Source organism: Crotalus tigris, unplaced genomic scaffold (genome assembly GCF_016545835.1).
Source record: "Crotalus tigris isolate CLP2741 ecotype Arizona unplaced genomic scaffold, ASM1654583v1 scf7180000017854.1278166, whole genome shotgun sequence".
In the NCBI taxonomy this organism is placed as follows: domain Eukaryota; kingdom Metazoa; phylum Chordata; class Lepidosauria; order Squamata; family Viperidae; genus Crotalus; species Crotalus tigris.
In genome coordinates this window covers 1,015,688-1,035,601 of record NW_024096676.1, presented here as the reverse complement: position 1 = coordinate 1,035,601, position 19,914 = coordinate 1,015,688, and the positions used below count along the sequence as shown (strand labels likewise).

The window sequence follows — 19,914 nt, the reverse complement described above, 5'->3', positions numbered from 1 at the left end:
GAATAATGAGATCAAGGGTTTATCTACAGTGGGAACCTCTAACATGTTAGAGAAGGAGGGAGATAGGTTGAAAAGCTTCCTCTCCGCGCTGTTAGGTGCCGGTGGGCTTGCAAGTGAGTACCATTGTTCCTCCAGCGTGGTCATGAAGACCTCCGCACATGGAATGTACTTGTCCTGTGGGACCTTTTTGGCAAACAGAGGGTTGGCCTCCTTGCTAGTCGATGGCCTCTCATCCTGTACTGATGTTAGGCTGACTGTGGAAACTGCCTTAGTCAGGAGTGATTTTAGGAGCGCTGGGTTAAAGAGGCCAGAGCTCGTCTCCTGCTCAGGTGCGGTTTCCTCGTCCTCCGATAGGGGCATGTCTGACATGTCAAGATCTACTGAGTCACCCTCTCCTAGTTGAGAGGAAGATTCAGAGATGTTGGTAGGGGGTGGCCTAGCTCGTCCCTTACGGGGTGTGTGAAAGGCCACTTGCCCTTTGGAGGCCATGAATTGGGAGAATGCATCCTGCATGAATGCCTGAAATCGTGCCGACCATATGTTCTCCTGCGCTTTGTCGCTGGGGTGAGGCGCTGGAGTGTGGTCGGGTGAGGGAGAAGAAGCTGGTGAGGAGGGATTGGAGGAATCTAACTGTTCAGTTTCCCCAGGAGGAGACCAAGTCTTGAGCACTTCCTCGGCAGTAGGTTCTGTGCTGGTCGCCACTGGGACAGGGGAAACCAAATTTGTCCCATTGGCATTGGATCTCTGTGCCCTGCTAATTTGTCTTTCTAAAGCCAAATGTCTCCTCAGAGCCTCTCGCTCAGCCGTTTTAGACTGTCCCGTCTGAGTAAGGTGCTTTGTTTTAGCTTTCTTCTTCCCCCCCACCTCTGATTCAGAGGATCTGCGTTTTCGCTGCTGTTGTGGGGGGGACAATTGAGGGACCTGTGTGACTGAATACGAGACATTGTCTGCCATTGTGCCAGACACCCCGAGTAGGAAATGCCTGGGATGGGGGAATGAGGTACGCAGATCAGAGGCAGATGCTTGGGACTGTGCCCTCCTCTGCCTATACAAACAATGGCCGGACAGACAGGATTCTTTGGACCGAAGATCCTGCAAGGCAGTGACTAAAGGCCACTATGGGAACAGTTAGGGAAGAATGTTCCTCCTCACCTCCTCACCTAGTCCAGACAAGGTGCAGTTCATATGTCTCTCTCTCTCCCCCAGTCTGTGGCTGTGGCAACAGACCACGATAGGAAAACGGTTATTTTACTTTCCCTCTTCCTTCCTCTGTCTCAGTTTCCTTGGGTAACCTCAGATCCTTGCAAGGGAAAAAGCCCTTTGTTTGCCGGAAAATGGAGTCCGGGTGAAGGCCCCGCCCCCAAGGGGAAACGGCGGGAAGATCAAGTTCCAAAATGGTGAATGGGGAAGAAGCCACGCCTCCCAATGGAAGCCCGGGAATCCACGAGGTTCAAGAGTAATGGCGGATCCTGATTTTTGCAATCAGGAAGACTCCTCTAGTCATGAGGGGCTGCGCCTTTCCTCTGGGTATAGGGGAATTCAGCGCCGGCTTTGCTCTTGCCGCGCTGTTTATCGCGCCGCCCAGCTGATCGCAGCCGAGCGGCGACCTGGTTTGCCGCTTCCCGCGCGGCTCAGCTGTTTCGCGCCGTGGCGCTCAGCTCCCTCGGCCAGGCTGCTCAGCTGTTGGGAGGGCCCGGAGGGCTATGCGCAACCCGGTGAAAAAACCCCCCCCGCGCCGAACAGCTGCTCGGCGGGCCGGAAGAAAGCGAGCGATCCGGCCCGTTCCGAGCCTCCCCGGCTAGCCCCACTCACGAGTCCGCCGATCCTGTTCTAATCGCTGCCGGGAAGTTTCTCTTGTCAAGGGAAGAAGAGGGGATTCCTTTTTTTTTTTTTTTTTTTTTTTGAGTTTAAATTCGTTTGTTTCTGAGAGCTGCCTCTCGCACTTGTACCAGGCTTCGAGACTGAGTCAAAACTGGGGTCACGCCCAAAGGAAGGGGTGTGGCCGAAGTTTTACCCAGTCTGCCAGGCAGGAAGGCCGTCATAGAACCCATCCATTTGGACTCTACAGTCATCCTGCTGGAGAAAAGCATTTTACCTTAATCTTAAATTAAATTCTGGAAAGTAATACTGGGAAATGAGTGGGAGAGTGTTGCTTTGAGTGTTGTTGGCTACAAAAAGACATTATGCTAACTCCTGGGGGGGGGGGAAGCTTTTATACAAACGTGACATTTAATAACCGGACTCAGACCACAAATGACTTTCAAAAACCAATTAAGCGAATGACAACTATTATTACTAATGCAATTTCCAGAAATGCTCAGAGTTCTTTACAGTTACTTCTTCGATATCATCTTACCTCTTTCTATTTTATTAGAAAGAAAGAAAAATATGCGGAGATAACTTTTCCGATTCTGAAAGTGTCGGAAAACAAACAGACCAAAGCACTGAGGAGTCTTTTGGTTTAGTAACTTTTTAAGAATAAGTTAACAACATTTGAAGACCACACCAAGATTTCCCCTTATCTCAGCATTTGAGATTTCCTTTTTTTAAGTCACCAATGAAGATTGAAAAGAATAAATATGTTACAGTGATTGCAAAACAAATACAGCTCTTGAGATAAAATAAGAAATTAAAAAAAATCTTTTTCTAATTTGGATATAAACTGAATTTGGTAATGAGTACTGGCAAAACATAAACAGGAAATCCTTTACACCTGTAAATTTTAAAAAAAGCAAATGCAATGTTTCCTGCCCAATACGCTTTAAGGACTTCTCCTTAGCTAGCTTTAATGTCTTGTCTTCAATCAAATTGAATGGAGGGTATAAAAACATCCTTTTTGTAGAGTGATCGTATTCCTGAGATCTGGAAGAATCTCAGATTTTAACCCCTGTGTTCCTTCAGTGTCTTTTATACAGCATCTTGTGTCTACTCTCATAATTCTGCTTGCTAATAGAAGTTCCACCTGTTGTGAAGACAATTGCATTTGCTTTTTTATTGTCAGATGGGAACTCTAAAATTTCCAAGAGGGTTGCAAGTTTTTTTTTCCTAGTTGTATTATTCTACCCAGGGAAATACTCTAATTTAATTCCCCTGCACAAATATACAAAACCTTCTATGCTTTCTACAATGTTTTATGTTTCCTGTTATGTCTCTTGTCAGTGATCATAACTTATATATACACAAACACAAATTTATAGATACTCAGTATTTTACTAACTCAGTATGTTAGTATTTCAATATTTTACTTTTATGGTTTAGTCAGATTTAAGTATTTAAAATCCTTTAACATATTGCATTCACCATTAATAGTAATTTGAAGTGTTTCGTTTCGTTTTCTTAATCTTTCAGATGATGTCTAGGTAGATTAAATTGGAACATGTAACTTTTTACTAAGAAGTTGAAAAAACCATGATGAATATTTTTGAGACAATTTATCATACCTTCCAATTCAATATTCAAAATGCCTATATTCAAAATCTTCCAAAGGCAAAGATTAGACTGTAGTCATATATACATTGATCTGAGACTAAATGAGGTGGGGCTAACTTTTACATAGGATTCCTCTCTTTGCACCAGTTGTCTTCGTCTTACAACAGTTCATTTAGTGATCATTCAAAGTTACAACGGCACTGAAAGAAGTGACTTATGACTTTTTTTCACACTTACAACCATTGCAGCATCCCCATGGTCACATGATCAAAATTCATACACTTGGCAACTGACTCGTATTTATGACTGTTGCAGTGCCCCAGGGTCACGTGATCACCATTTGTGACCTTCTGACAAGCCAAGTCAATGGGGGAGCCAGATTCACTTAACAACCGTGTTACTAACTTAACAACTTCAGTGATTCACTTAACAGCTGTGCCAAGAAAAACTGTAAAACGGGGCAAAATTCACTTAACAATTGTCTCACTTAGCAACAGAAATTTTGGACTCAATTGTGGTCCTAAGTCGAAGGCTACCTTTACGTTAAAATAAATGTGAGGAAAGAATTCTATAGTATAACTTTACATATACTTTATTCCAGGATATCATATTTCAAGAGGAAAAGCTAAGTTGTCTAGCAAGATGTTTCCTCCCTCTCCCCAAATTTGCACACTATTTCTTTGTTATTAAAGTAAACACAACCTCCTGGCGTACATGAGAATTCTTAGATGTACTGAGATGCAGAAAGCTATGACAAATAAAAAAGTACTGGGCTAAACTAATACCTTAAATTAAGATGATATGCCAACTAATACTATATTTATTTTTGTGTGTGTGCCTTTGAGTCATTGTTGACTTCTGGCAATCGCCTGGACTAGTCCTTGCAGTTTTCTGGGGAAGATTTTGAAAGTGGCTTGCCATCCTTATTCTTAGCTAACTGGGAGTAGCCAACAGATAAATTCTAGGTAATCCTTCTTTTGTTATGTATGGAGGAGTTTTGAAATGACACAACTGGGCATTTGATTGAATGCCCAGTTGAAACTGGGGAAACAGCTTCATGACAAGCTGGGGCCATGATCAAGCAACTTTACTCATTAAATAGTACATGAGGGGTGTGGAGTGCAAAGTGACATAGGCAGATTCTCAAATTGCCAGTGGACCAACATATAAAGTACTTCCTCTAATACTGCACAATTAGTTTATTCAGGGCATAGAAAGCTTTTAGTCAGGTAAGGTATGGTGGTACAATCAGGGAAATATAAAACCATCCCCTACTCAGATGTCTGCCCCTTTTCATCATATTATATCCTTTTTATATATTCTATTGTTCTGTGCTGGCATTTGGCCATAAAAAAAAATCCAGGTTTATGTTAAACCATTTCATTTCTGTTCAAAGAAGGCCTTAGACCAGCCTTCTAAATAGCAATCATATAAGATAATTTGTTCTCTGATTGTTTACATTCTGGTAGTTCTATTTTTCTGAATAATTCCTGCCTGTTCACATCTGACACCCTGTGGGTTACCTGATCATGATTTATATTTTTGCTGATTTCTGGCAAAAAGTGCCCATTGGGAAATCTGGGATCGCTTAATGATCCTAGTGAGTCACTTAACAAGCACCATAAAAATTGTCTTGAAATCCCCCCCCCCCCGCAATGATTTATGACACAAATTCTGGTTCCTATTCTGGTTATCAGTCATTACCACCTATAATGACTTCTCTCAAGTCAGACACCAAGATTACACCATTTCCATCCAAATACAATAGCAGGCTGAGAAGTTTTAAATAACTCCTTTTTAAAGTCAACAATCACTCTTGTGTTTCTTTACATTTATTAAGCACTGTTTCACAACTTTACTATGATTTGCATTCATAGGGCAGCCTTGGCTTTAAATATAGCTTCAATCAATCCTAAATAGATGCTTTATTGCTCAATCAGGAAAACAGAATTGTTGACTGGAATGCAGTTAAGCAAAAGCCTTTCATAAATACCGATTGAAATATTTATTACAGTATTTCATATTTCTATTTAGTATGCGTTTATGTGTAAGTGCGGCATAAAGTCTATCTTTTATGATCCCTATGTTGGCAGTCTAATGTTCAGAGATTAGTTTCATTACCTGTGTCACAAAAAGAAGCATTGGTCAATATGCCAGAATTTATAGTGAATAAAAATATGCAACAGTTGAGGAAAGAAAACAATGTGCAACTGAATAGAAATGAAAATACATGGACGTCTCAAAATAAGGCATAGCTGAGTGGCTGGACAGTAGGGTTTATTTTTTTGCAGCTCCCACTAAGTTTCCACGCATTGATGTAAAAATGCATGGAAAGAACAGAAACTTAGATTCTACCTACCCCTTCCTTTTTTCAATCTGAAGAAGACCTGTATCTCGCTTTGCCTGAATGCAGCTTGCAGAGCAATCTAGAATTATAAACTACTACAAAATGTAGTATGCAAAAAAAAAAAAAAATCTTTCCCACAATTCTAGTACGCTTTCTCGTTCCATGGTTTAGTTTATGTTGTGGAGACCTGAGTAAATGCTATATGGAAAAACTTTCCAGCTTCCAAGCTCTATTTTTTTTTCTCTTTGTTTTTTAAAAAATATCTTGCAGTCTGTGAAGATGATGAGATAGATTTGGAGCAAAAATCCATGACTTTCTGCAATGATGTCCTTTTATTATCAATGGTTTCAATGGTGGTTGTGTGTTGCTACATTGCCTGTAGACAGACATGAGGAACAAAATGCTGAAGTTCAGAGCCAGAATGAGTAAAGAGCCATTAACTTTTGGAAGAAAACACAGCTTTGCTTTAGTTTTAGATAAGCTGGTATAAAACCAGGAAAAAGTGGATAACACTGAAATTTGGAGCAGATTCTGAACTGGGACAAAGGACTCATATGCTTAACCCATTGGCCGTTCTTCTCCTAGAATTATTGGGAAAGAGAATGTAAATCAGCATTCAATGTCTGTGAAATGTCAAAGTCACAAGTAGTAAATTCAACTAAATGTAACTTATTAGCTTACTAATATTTTCTTTCAGAAGTAGATAATTTACTGTAGTATCCTCTACAGTTGCACTACACTGTAATTCTCATTAATAACTGTTGGCAGTGCCAATTTATTTAATATTTAAAAAATGCAAGCCAAAATGCAATCATTTTTTATGAAATGTTATGATTTAGCTCTCCAGGCTATTTTTTTAATGCACATTTTAATTGAACATGCACACAGAAATCCGCAAAAAGATCATAATAGATCAGGAGTCGCCAGCCTTTCTGGGTTGACAGCCCAGTGGGAAAGGGAGGGACAGGCATCTTTATGCGTGCATTCACACACATGCAAATGTGCGTGGGCACGAACGGGGCCGTGAGCACACACACTCTGCAAATGGGGCTGCTAGCGCCGGCACACGGCTTGGCTAGCACCAGCGAAAGGCTCACAGATCGTGGCTTGGCTAGTGCCAGCGCAAGGGCAGGGGGTAAGCGCATGCCCATGCATGCATGAACTAGCCAGCCATTCACATGGCCCAGTGGCCAAGAGGCCACGGCCCGGTAGTGGGATGCAGCCCACACGTTGGGGACCTGTCATAGATCATGATCATGAGATCACAGAGAGTCATATGTTAACAGGAAAGGTTGGGAGCCCTAGATTAACATGAAGATGGATTCTTGCAAAATGAAAGAGAGAGGGAGAAGGAAGGGATGAGTTGCTCTAGAGGAAATTGCCTTTTCATTGATAAAATGGTCTGGGAACAGAATAACTTCACTCACCATGCAGTCAAATCTTGCTTGGGATCATCCTGTTCCATTAGCCACTTAATAGAAAGGTAGTCATTGGAAAATGGCACAAGCCCAATGTACCCATTGGGTTAGAAGGAGATGCATTAGACTATGGGTGAATTTGAATATCCCATAAATAGAACAGAAAATAAATGGAGATTGCTATGCCCTTAGATGTGCTCTTATAGCCTCCATCCTGTTTAAGCCCTCACCCCTTTTCAGCTTCACATAAACTGTGACCCCATAAAACTAGCCCTGCACCCATCTTTATCTTAATAGCAATTTTCTTAAATAAAATTACTAATGAACACTTGGCAGGATATTGGAATGAATAAACTATTCAAATTTCTTTATGCAGCATCTGCAACAATTCTAACAAAATATATAGTGATGTCTGCAAAATGTATTATTTTCTATCCCCTTTAGTGCACTTCATTTTTAAAAAAAATCTCCAAAAATGTCATTTACTCAATTGCAGTAGCTTCATTAAAAAAATAAACCCATTATTAGGTTAATATATATTACTGGCAGACTGTTTTTTTTAAACAACCCTGTAATCCCTTGCATCGGGGTGGAGTTGGGGTGACTGAATGGAGCTGAGCGTTTACCGGCCAGATGCCCTTCCTGACGTCTATGCCGAGTTCGCAGCAGATATTTTCTCTTAGCGCCCAGAGAGAGAAATATCTGCCACTATTTAGGATTGAACTCAAAAGTCTTCTGATTGTGAGACAAGAGCTCCACTTCTAGGCCACGACACCACTCTTTACTGGCAGACAGTAACTTGTTTACTTATTTGACAAAGCCAGGTACACCAACTAATGTGTCACTGTACAACAGAAAGTTTACTATGGACATTAGAAGTGAGAAAATATTTTAGTTATTTTAAATAGTATACCTTCAACACTGTATATAACGAAGAGCACCAAAAGATAATACCCACTTGTCTAAATGAAAGAGACAGGGTGCATATCAGTAAAAAAGGAAATTCCACAGTACTAGAGTATAATTGAGGGCATATCTGCATTTAGAGTTCAAGTTTCTCCTGTCCTGTGCTTATGCTGTTTTAATGCTAAATCAGCTTTAGAAAACTCTGTCCAGACTGTGATATTTTGGCAACATCAGCAAGGTACTATTAAATCCTCTAATGGACGATTTCCTTGCTGCTGTGCCCTCCAGCTTCGTAGTCCAAGTAAAATAATTAGTACAATAATTATCATGGGTAGACTTACCAGAATGTATACTTTTATATATGTACATATAAATATAGAAATACACACACACAGTTAAAATGAATTTCAATAGGTCAGATACTGCTTAATTTCTTTGTTTTCCAGTTAACTGATGTATAACAGTTTAATCTATGAACTATTTTGGAGCAGAGACCTTTTTAACCTTAGATGACTGAAAAAATGATGAAAAGATACAGTGTTGGACTTTTTAAAAATGCAGGTAAAATAGGATGCTCAGGAAACATAAAAGAGTAATTGAAAAAGGGTTTGGCAGGGTTTCAAACCAGCAAACCTCTATTTACAAGGCAAATGCTGTAACTAATGTACAACTGCAGCATTCCTGATTTTAAAAAATGCTCAAAATAACATTAGGGATTATGATAACAAATACAGTAACTCAATTGCATGAGCATTCCTGTCTCTGCAGTGTAGACATTGAATTGCTGGCAGTAGCTTGAAATAAACTGAAACACACAACAGTATTCAAAAATAACATGAAATAACATTCTTTAGAAGTGGACAACAAAAAAGATGCGCCCAGAAGTTGCCTTTTCAGTGAGTAGATCAATAAAAGGCAATGTTATCCATTTCTGCTCTCCAGAAATAAGATAAGGTGAACTCCAAACCAAATGACCTAACTATTTCAAATCGCCTTCTAGGATGAAAGTAAGAGAATAACAGGTTTCTGTTTTACTCATGTGGTATATAACATAGTACTTAGGCCTTAAAATGTATCCTATTCATTTTTGTCTAATGACAACTAAGGACATTCAAATATTATTAGTAAGATTTCCATTTTCTGTTGTGAAATTCTGAATCACAGTGAAAGCAAAGCACCTCCAGATCCACAGTTACTAAACTAGGGTTTCCTAACCTTGGCAACTTTAAAACAGTGGACTTCTACTCCCATAATTCTGCAGCCACCCAGGGGTATTCTGGAAGTTGAAGTCCACCTGTCTTAAATTTGCCAATGTTGGAAAACCCTGAATCAAACAATCTCCCCTTTTAGTCTGCTGTAACTTCTCGCATTGCTTTCAAAGGAATTAAATTCAACAAATTTAATCTGAATCCAACCCTGTAATAATTCTCAAGTTTACCACATGATTTTTCAATTTACAACCCAAACATTACATTGACCCTGGTATATATTACATTATATGGAAGGGGGTTGGACTAGAAGACCTCCAAGGTCCCTTCCAACTCTGTTATTCTATTCTATTCTATTCTATTCTATTCTACTCTACTCTACTCTACTCTACTCTATCTACTCTACTCTACTCTATTCTTACAAAAGCAGTAAGATAACTAGAATTCTGAAAGCCTAATTTGAAGTCCTCAATGTAACTATCTTAAATGACTTTGAGTGGAATTGTGATATAATGTTTCATTTTTCAGCTTAAACAAATATTTTCAACTTAACTGTTTGAAAATTAAAAGGAATGCGATGGAGTAAAGTAGGAGATACTCTGCTACAAAGGCTAAGGCAGTAAAACATTACCTCAGGTAAAGGAGTCAAATTGGTATTTGCATCCTGCATTAGTGCTTCATTACCACATCAAAGGAACATTCTTTCTTTCAAAGTATTTACCCTCACAACAGAACACATAAGTGTCAAACAGTCTCCCAAACCATTCAATCAATCACTAAAAATACACCTGCCCTGCAGGCACTTGCAGGACACAGACTGACATGGAAATTGTTTTGGAATTTGAGATAATAATGCACTATAACCTCAAAACAAAGCAACAGCGATGAGTCTTCCGTTAGTCATACTGCCTAATTATTGTTTCATTTTACCCTTCCTTTCAGAATTTAAGAAGTATATAGCACATAACTGCAGAAATATCTCCAGACAATGCTGGTTCCCTAAGTTAAGAAACGAAGATGATCACTGCCCCTTAGATTCGGACACAACTTTATATACAGTGGCCAAATACAAACTTAACATTGATGAACCTAAGTTGGGTGATTAGAAGCAAGACATATATTCTATGGTATCACATCATAATAAAAACTTAATCCTGATCATATTTCCACTATCCTTCTTGGAAAGCCCACTGAGACATACATAGTCACCATAAATGGAAGTATAAGCATTATACAATAATTTCCCCAGTATTCAAAAGTACAACAAATATTAATATCTTGATTCTGGCATCCAATTAAGGCAGGGGTTTGTTAAATATGTCGAGCTGATGAATTCACAAAATACAGTACACCATAAACCATAGATTACAAATTACAGAGTAATCAAATGTTGCCTAAGCATGAAGTATGTTTAGTTTTGATGTACACAATTGTGTAAACCCAGCCAAATGGTTACTAAATCCATCTGGTAAGTGAAAGAGGCAAATGTAAATGGATTTTCTGGTTCTCTCTAAAGGGATGTATCAAAGAGGAAGTTTCTGTTGAATCAGTCAGGACTTAAATTTTTAGGGCTGAGGTGTTCCATTTTCATTTTGCATTATGCTGTTAATTAACATACAAAGTCTTCATTTCATGCACAGATTAAAAGAATAAACAGTGTAAAATCTATGGTAATTTAGTACAATTTTTAATCCAACAAATATCAAAATCTATCCACCGCCCGCTCCATCCATCCATCCACCCACCCACCTATCTATGTTATAATGAGGCTAAAACATCAGAACATCTATTTTACATACTTTTGTGTATTTTTTGATAATCAAGCACTATGACCTATTTTCACATATGTTTGTTTTTACATAATGCTGAAACTGTATGAATGAACTGGAAAGCCTTCCATTTTTTTAAGCATAGTTATACCATAGACATAAACCAAGAAAAACAAAACTAAATCCTTAGCAATATAAATAGAAAGAACAGGGATCTTTCCTCCAAAAATACTGTTTTCTTCACAACTACAGTCAATTTGTGTCTTGATAAAGATTTCTCTTCAAGATGCAGAAAATGTTTCACTGAGTCATAATTCCTGAAAGAACTTTAAACCTTTATTTAGGGAAGATTCTTAACCAAGACTAGACTATAAGAAGCCTTTTAGATACTCTGCACTACAATTTCTATAAACTCTGATAAGATGCCCCATTGGCTGAGGCTTATGAAGCTTTATTCCAGAACAATTGGATGGAACTTTACTCCCTAATCGTTTTTAGCATCTCAGCACTAAGAATGTGGTTTAGAGGATGTCACAAAGTAAAAAACAAAAAACTATTAAAAATTATAAGTGCCCATAGCAAGAAGTTTCAGCCAGCTAACATAAGTGGATGTACAAGATAAATACATATCTCCAATGTTCTTTGGCCAATTACTCCTGATAGAAAATTATTTCCAAATAGAATTATAGAGCTAAAAAGGACCTGTTTAAGCCATTAAGTTCAATCCTACTACTCCATATTGGAATCCAGGTTAAAGTATCCCAGACATATGGCTATCTTCATTTGAACACATGGAATGAAGATAAGCCCACCGCTTCTTTGAATGACTATTGCTATGTGGATCTTACTCTAAAATGCAATTATCAAAATAAATATTACTCCTTTATATATTTAACTCTTGTACATTTGATTTTTGTCTCCTATGTGAAAAACTTTGTAATTATCTCTGTAAAAGATCCCTGCTCTCTAGCAATGATTAGAGTTTATTGGCTATATACTATAGCATAATCATTTTTTATTAACCCTAGGCTTTGATCCAGCTAAGAACTTGAATAGATATTCTGAATCCTCAAAGACAGAAAGATTAGATTATTTGAAGCATTTTGATAATCAGATACACAGGATTATATTATAAAACTTAACAGCAGCATTTACATACAATTTTAAAGTTAAATTCAGACTATTTACATACTATAAAACATTGGGAACAAAAAAAAAGGCAGTTTATTCACAATACCTATATGGTCCATGTCACTGAATAGTAATAAGAGTTAATAATAATAGTTCAGAATTTTAATTTGCCCAGAAATTGTTTATCATTTTTATACTGAAACAGAACAAACGACTATTTTAAAACTGAAATATCAATTGCAACACAGTTCAGATTTTGCAAGTAAAAATATAGAGTTTAAGTCTGCAGTTCTATGCAGACTTTCCTGTGATTAAATTCTGCAGATATAGCAGGACCTTCTCAGTTAATATGAGGTTTTCTGTACATATAAATGCACTGCCATTACAAATGACAGAGCAGAAACCTAGTGAGCCAAAATTAACTGTATAAACAACCTCTATGACACAAATATCACAACCCAAAGCTTGAAATGCTAAAAACTGTTGCGTATATATTTCCTGCTTTATAGTAATATGAAAATTTTGCCCTATGAGAATTGGGCAGATTGAAGAACTGGCAGTTTTCACAGATGAACAGAAATTAATTTTTCCCCAAATATTGGAGGAAAAGGCACAATGCAATGTTGCAGGAGAATAACAAATTTTCTGAATAACAAACTTTATAAAGCTTTTGTGGAAATGAAGCACTAGCTATCATTGTCCAGTAACTCTGGACAGGTGAGGAGAAAATAAAAAAAGAAAAATAGAATTTCAATGAATTCTAGTCTGTGACATCAGATTAATCTTGCTCTAGGGCATTGAAGAAACCAGTGGAGGTGGTCCCAGAACCTCCAAATACATTCTTTGATAAAAACTAGTAAGGTCTCAGAAGATCAGAGGAAAGCAAAATAGAGAAGAAAGACATATGAATGTACAGATTTGTCTGTAATGAAGCACTATCTGTCTGTAATAGCTTCACACCTATAGTGGGCAATGTGTTTGAGAAGCATGTTTGTGAGCACTTCAATAGGAGTGCAAAAATCACAAGCCAGCATGGGTTTGTCACAAGAGATCATACATAAATTAACCTTATCTCTCTTTAGACAGTTACTAACATATTAGATAAAGGGAATGTTGTGGACATAGCTATTGTGAACTCAGAAAAGCATTAGGTGAAATCTTTTATTACCTCCTCATTAAGAAAATGTTAAAATATACGAGCTTTGAGAATACATCTGATAGACAGATTCATAATTAACTGAATGGCCATCCTAGAGAGTACTCATAAATAGTTTCCATCAGCTTGATGAGCACTTAAATACCGGGTATGAGCCAGCAGTGTGTGGCAGCAGCCAAAAAAGCTAATCCTTGGTTGTATAAACAGAGGCATAGAATCAAAACCACGCGACGTATTAGTAACGCTTTATAAAGCTTTAGTAAGGAATACTGGAATACTGCATTGAGTTTTGGTCACCACATTGCAAAAAAGATGTTGAGGTTTTGGAAGAAAGTGCAAAGAAGAGCAACTAAGATGATTAAAGGCCTGAAGACTAAAACATATGAAGAACAGTTGCAGGATTTAGGTTTGTCTAATCTCTAGAGCAGTGGTGGCGAGCCTATGGCACGGGTGCCAGAGGTGGCACGCAGAGCCCTCTCTGTGGGCATGTATACCATCACCCCAGTCCTAGCCCTTCAGCTGGGTTTTATAAAACCTTTTCGCTTTAGGCCTCCGCCGCCGTGTGTAAAAAAAAAAAAGGTTCAATCAATCAGTCAATTTCAACTTCTTGCGGGGAAAAAAAGATCTTGCAAAGTTGGAATTGATTGATTGAACTTTTTAGTCCCACCCAGTCTGCCATTACCACCACAGCCACGCCCACCCAATGGGCCACACCCATCCAATGGGCCACACCCATCCAATGGGCCACACCCATCCGACACTCAATGATGCATAAGTGGGTTTTGGGTTGCAGTTTGGGCACTCAGTCTCTAAAAGGTTCGCCATCACTGCTCTAGAGAGAAAAAAAGATTAGGGGTGATATGATAGCCAATATTTGAGAGGTTGCCACAAAGAGGAGGTGCTCAACTTATTTACCAAAGCAACTGTAGGCAGGACAAGAAACAATAGATGGAAACTAATCAAGGAGAGAAGCAATCTGGGACTAAGGAGAAACTTCCTAACAGTGAGGACAATTAACCAGTGGAACAGCTTGCTTTCAGAAGTGGCAGGAGCTTTATCCCTGGAAGTTTTTAAGAAGAGACAAGATAGTCACCTGTCTAAATAGTATAGGGTCTCCTGCTTGAGCAGGTAGTTGGACTAGAAGACGTCCAAGGTCTCTTCCAGCTCTATTCTGATTGAACAAGTATGGATTTTGGATTTCTGTCCTGGGTTTCATGCTGTGTAACATGAATGATTTGGATGAGGGGATTGAAGTGGTCAAATTAATAAAATGAAATTTAACAGGGAGAAATGTAAAACCCTATATCTATGGCTCTGGGATACTTAAAAGTTGCCATCACATTGTTTAGCATTTTCAGCTTATGATCTACTGGAACATCCAGCTCCCTTTCAGATCTACTACTGGCAAGCCAGATTTGTCCAATCTCTACTTGTGTTTTTCATTTTTTCCCTTCAAGTTGGTCTCTGGAATGTTGTTCTTAGAGATGTTTAGCCTATCCTATTCTGAACAGTATTCCTTTGATCAATAAAAGTCTTTTTGTTCTGCCAGATCTCTGTCCTGTTGAGTTGATTTGTGTTTCTCCTAATTGTTGATGGTCTATTTTCCTTGATACAATTGCTTTTACAAACATTTTTATTAATTGTATTTAGTTCTACAATTCTAACTTCTTGGGAAAGCAAAAATGATAAAAACAACCATGATAATAAAAATTAACAAACATGATATAATATTGCCTTAAAATTTAGTACAATTAAGCATGCTTAGTAGGGTATAATTTTAGTATTAAAACATTTCTTTTAACATTTTCTCAAGATGGGAAGTCATTGTGTATATATAAAACCTACCATCAGGAATCAAATGTTCTGGAGAAGTCTTGAATGTTTCATTTGGTCCTCTGGATCACACTGATCCAGCTGTTCTAGAAGTGGTTGGACGGTTTTCTAGAAATTACTCTTCCCAACTGGAAGTCTATGGTGGCTTCAAACATGGTTCCCAGATAAAAAGAGTCTGGTTTCGGGGTCTATCCATGTCCAATATGAGAAACAGATTCTGGTTCAGAAAATTAACTTCTGGAAAATCACCCAAACAGTTGAACTAACATGGTTTGGAAGAGAACTTGAATGATTTAGGGTTCAATAGAACATTTGATTCCTGGAATGATAATTCTTGTCCATCTCTAAAAATCATATATATTTATTTCAAAGATGTAATTCCATAAATACATGTCTACCAAGGTCTTGTTCCTCATTTATACCAACCTAATTTTTCCTATAAAAGGCATATAGTCTTAATTGCCACTGTTAATTGCCTTATAAGAGTAGTCTTAATTGTTTGGCCCCAAATTGTTTAGGGGTTTGAAGGCCAGTGCCAACATTGTTCCTGGGGGCCAAATAATTTAATTAGTTCCAAATTGATTTAATTTGCTCCAACCATTTAATCCCCAATTAGAACACTGATTCTTTGTTGACATACAAATTATATACAACCTATAGTTTTCTAATTGGCTAGTTTAGCTTTTAGCTAAACAGCATCTCTGTTTTTTCAAGATTATGGTTTTGCTTTGTTTGCCCTCAGTCATCATATAACTGAAACCTATTCAGAACATCTACTGCTTGGACAATGATTGCGAGAGTCATAGTTTTATATAACTGGTGTACTGATGGCATAATAGTTCTAATATTTGGATATTTCTTATAGTGATAACATGTTACACTATCACTTTACTGCTTTTAAAGTTCAATGGTAATTATGAATCCTTATAAAACTAATATGGCATCTTCCACTAAGAAGTGGGTGCCAATATGTTTGGGTTTACCTATCCATCGTAAATGAACATTAGACAGCAATTTCTTCAGAATCAGACATGGAATTGGACTAATTCCAAAGAAGGAGAGACCCGTGCAACATGGAGTGGAACCCAGCAATGCAAGATAATACATACTCAATAGTCTAATGAAAAGAATTTCCATTTCACTTTTTGAGTCAAAGCACACAAGCAATGACAATACTCTCTGGTCCATTTGATTTAAGCTTTCATTTATTTTCTTTTTGTATTGTTTTTCATGTGACATACATTATGTTTGGTTAGGCTTGGCTTACTCGAATCTTCCGTAGATTTCATTGGATAAAATAATGTTCCAGTACATTGGTATTAAAGCTTCTCAGCCTTGATCCCTCTATTAATATTTCACAATATTATACCAATACACTTTCTTCTCTTTGCTGAGAGAACCTGTGGATATATGATGAAGTAGATGAATAAAGGACCTCTCAAAGGCCTTAAGTCAGCCTAGAGTTTATGACAATTCTGTGTCACATAACTCATATGCATCTTATTATTTTGGAAATTATGTCAATATTGTCCATTGAAGAAAATCACAACATATCTAGCATCTATATTGTACACCTACATTCCACCAAATATAGAAAAGCAACTGTTACGCTACAAAAAGTGAAATGCAAATATTTAATCAAGTAAGACGAATCCCCTGATTTACCCATTCCAATGCTCATAAAACAAGATTTGGATGGTGATGCAAAACCAATTTAAGACCAAACAGTTTTCGTAATCCATGTAAGTACAGTATTACTGCTATACAAAGACATGAAACAGAACAGAATCACCGGCATAGATTGCATAACAGTTCATCAACCATTTTGCAATGCTGCATCCGTGAATATGAATAAATCAGTGGGAGGGAATACACAATCCCTATTAAATTACATTACAGGCACTCTCTAAGTAAACATTCTGCCTTGGGAGGAAGAAAGTGAAAGAGTTAATGCTCCAATAGAGCCTTTCAAGTATCCCAGCACTTCAGCCCAGGGTGGAAGTAATAACTCTATACAGAGTGCCTTCTCTTTTTAAACATTAAAATACCACATGCTTTCAAAATGAAAGGCATAAGTACACATTTAAGCCATTTGGAAGATAAGAACTTAAAACTGCCGTTTCCCCCTCGAGTAGAACTATAATTCCCCAATTCCTACAGATGCTGAAGGAATCCTGTTTATTATACGGCCCGTTTTACTAAAACAAAAAGCTGAAGTCCACTTGAAGAGGAAGGCAGCCCACACAGAATAAGTTTGCTCTCGTTCCCATTAACATCCCTAGAAGAAGGCGGCGGGGGCGGGGGGGGGAATTCAGTTCCACTAATTGAAAAGCCAGAGACGTGTCAGCAAGAGGAGGGGGAGAAAGCCATGGAAATGGGGAGGGGGGAGAGAGAGACTTTCAGACGAGAAAGTATCGTTCCTAAACACTCCGATTATCTTTCTCAAATGCACAAGCAGCGGGGCAGAAGGGAAAAAGTTTTAAGCATAACCCCCCCCCAAAAATAAATAAAGAAGCGGAAGAAAACTCAAAAGTTGCCGAGGCAAGAAGGGAAGGTGAGAAGAAAGTTGGGATTTTTTTTTTTTTTGCGATGACTTTCTTTCCTGGGGCGGGGGGGGGGAGGGAAAGCAAATCTGGTCTGTCTTTCTTACCGAATAAACCGGCCAGGAATGGTGGCTGAGACACCAAAAAAGCAAGCCCTTGCCTGAGCAAAAGAGAGAAAGGAACGACGCCAGTTGCCTTTCCAGAAAACTCCCCCTTAGTTCCCCCCTCCCCACAATCCAATTACCTGGGCCAGGCGAAGTCCCCTCCGCCGGGCTGCTGCTGCTGCTGCTGTTTACCCCGCAGATTTTTTCTCGTCCCACCGAGACTGCAGACTGAGCCAAGAGGGGGTCTTCCCGCCCTCGCCGCCTCTTCCAGCCAGCCGCCTGCTGGTGCCTCTTTCCAAGTCGGCGGACTCCTCGCAGTTCACTTGGCTGCGGGGTGGCTGCAGCGGGGAGGCGGCGGCGGCGGCAGCAGCAGCGGCAACGTAAGGAACACCATCCTTTTAGCCCCGGCGGACGCTTCAGGCAGGGGGCGAAAGCGAGAGAGAGAAAAAAAAAAAAAGAGGCGAAGGGGAGGTTTGCTGAGAGCCTCTAGCCGCGGCAACCCTGCTCATCCGACGCGGCCAACACAGAGAGAGAGAGAGTGTGTGAGTGTGTGTGTGTGTGTAGGGGGGGGAGAGATAAAATAAGCGCGCAGGGGAAAGTTGCGAGGCGTCGCCCGCGCCTGCAGCAGCCACAGGGCGGTGTGACTGTGTGTGCAGTCCGGTGGGTGGGGTGGTTGCCTTGCGCTCCTTCCTTCCCTCCGCTTTTGGCTCCTGGCCCGGCCAGAAGCAATTTTGCAAGCCGGCGGCTTCTTCTCCTTTCTTCTTTTTTTCCCGCTCAATCGGCGCCTTTTCTCACCTGCCTGGGGTGTGCTGAGGTAGCGCCCCGCCTGGCTTGTCGGTGTGGCGCGCTTCTTCTTTTTTTTGTCGTTCAGCGCCTTCTCCCAAGTGGATCTCTCGGTGCTTCACCCGCGTCCCCTTCGCAACGGTGCGGGCTCTCTTTCTTCCACGCTCCTTCTCCTCCCAGTCAAGTTATGCTATTCTTCTCTTGACCCGGTTTCCTTTGGGCCATCTCAAAATTGAACCGAGGGAAGGTTACGAAAACCAGAAAAACTAGTTCAGGAACGCGGGGGGGGGGAGCGGGTGAAAGTTGGCCCGGCAAAGCGTTTGCAATTGGTAAGCAAAGGTTCGAGTCAGGCTAGGGCTGAACTTTAAACTCCCGGAACCCGATAGTAGTAAAACCAAATGGTAGTAGCTCGGCTTCCTCAACCAGATTGCCCCGCAGATAACTTTGGATTACCGTGTATTTTATTGTGTTGGTTTGCTTTCTCGCAAATTGCTTTATGGCTCAGCCAGTTTGGCGGAATAAACGCTAACGTTAAACCTATAAAAAGATGAATAACCTCACCGGATAAGCATAAATATTGGTTCCGTTCTGCCAGAGCTCTTCCCATCAATTCTGGAGAATGAGGATACCTGGAGGGTTGGAGAACTATAAGCTATAATACTTCTCTATAAACTACAAATTAACAGGAAATAGGCGGGGGAGGGGGAGGAATATGACAGACTCCACCCTTGTCCTCAGGAGAGCATTTTGAAAGTCTCATCTATTCAGTTGCTCATTTGTGATATTTCTCAATTTTCTTTGTGGTCTTTGTTCAGATGTTTAGGGAGAATGGGTTTGAACTCTGTGGCCTTGACCTCACTTACACTATAACAGGTGGGTCTTCAAACTTGGCCCTTTTATGACTTGTGGACTTCAACTCCCAGAATTCCTCAGCCAGGCATGCTGGCTGAGGAATTCTGGGAGTTGAAGTCCACAAGTCATAAAAGGGCCAAGTTTGAAGACCCCTGCACTATAACATAGTACAGTCCTGCTCTAACAATCCCATTCCTCCCCTTTGGCCCCATGGCATAGCTTCATGTTGAAACTTTTTGTTTTGTCATGTGTTTTTGGTATGCCCCTTGAACTTTGGACCGCTGATGACTACATGGACAAGTCCATATATTTTGCTAGCCACCATTTTTAGAAGTGGTTTGCCATTGCCCTTTTCCTGAGGTGGAGAGGGCGTGCCCGGCCCAAGGTCACTGAGCTGGCTTTTATGCCCAAAGTAGAACTCAGGTTTCCCACTCC

At 39.7% G+C, this 19,914-nt stretch overlaps 1 protein-coding gene across 4 annotated transcripts in view; it reads right to left on the bottom strand.

The window, feature by feature from the left end:
- Positions 1–18,861, bottom strand: part of LPAR1 (lysophosphatidic acid receptor 1) — a 74,417-nt gene extending 55,556 nt beyond the window's left edge. For 2 of the 4 annotated variants that reach the window (XM_039343455.1, XM_039343458.1), the window contains exon 1: positions 18,640–18,861. The gene's annotated coding sequence lies outside the window, so the exon portion shown is untranslated. The other 2 variants (XM_039343454.1, XM_039343453.1) reach the window with 1 other exon arrangement.
- Positions 18,862–19,914: the final 1,053 nt, after the last annotated feature.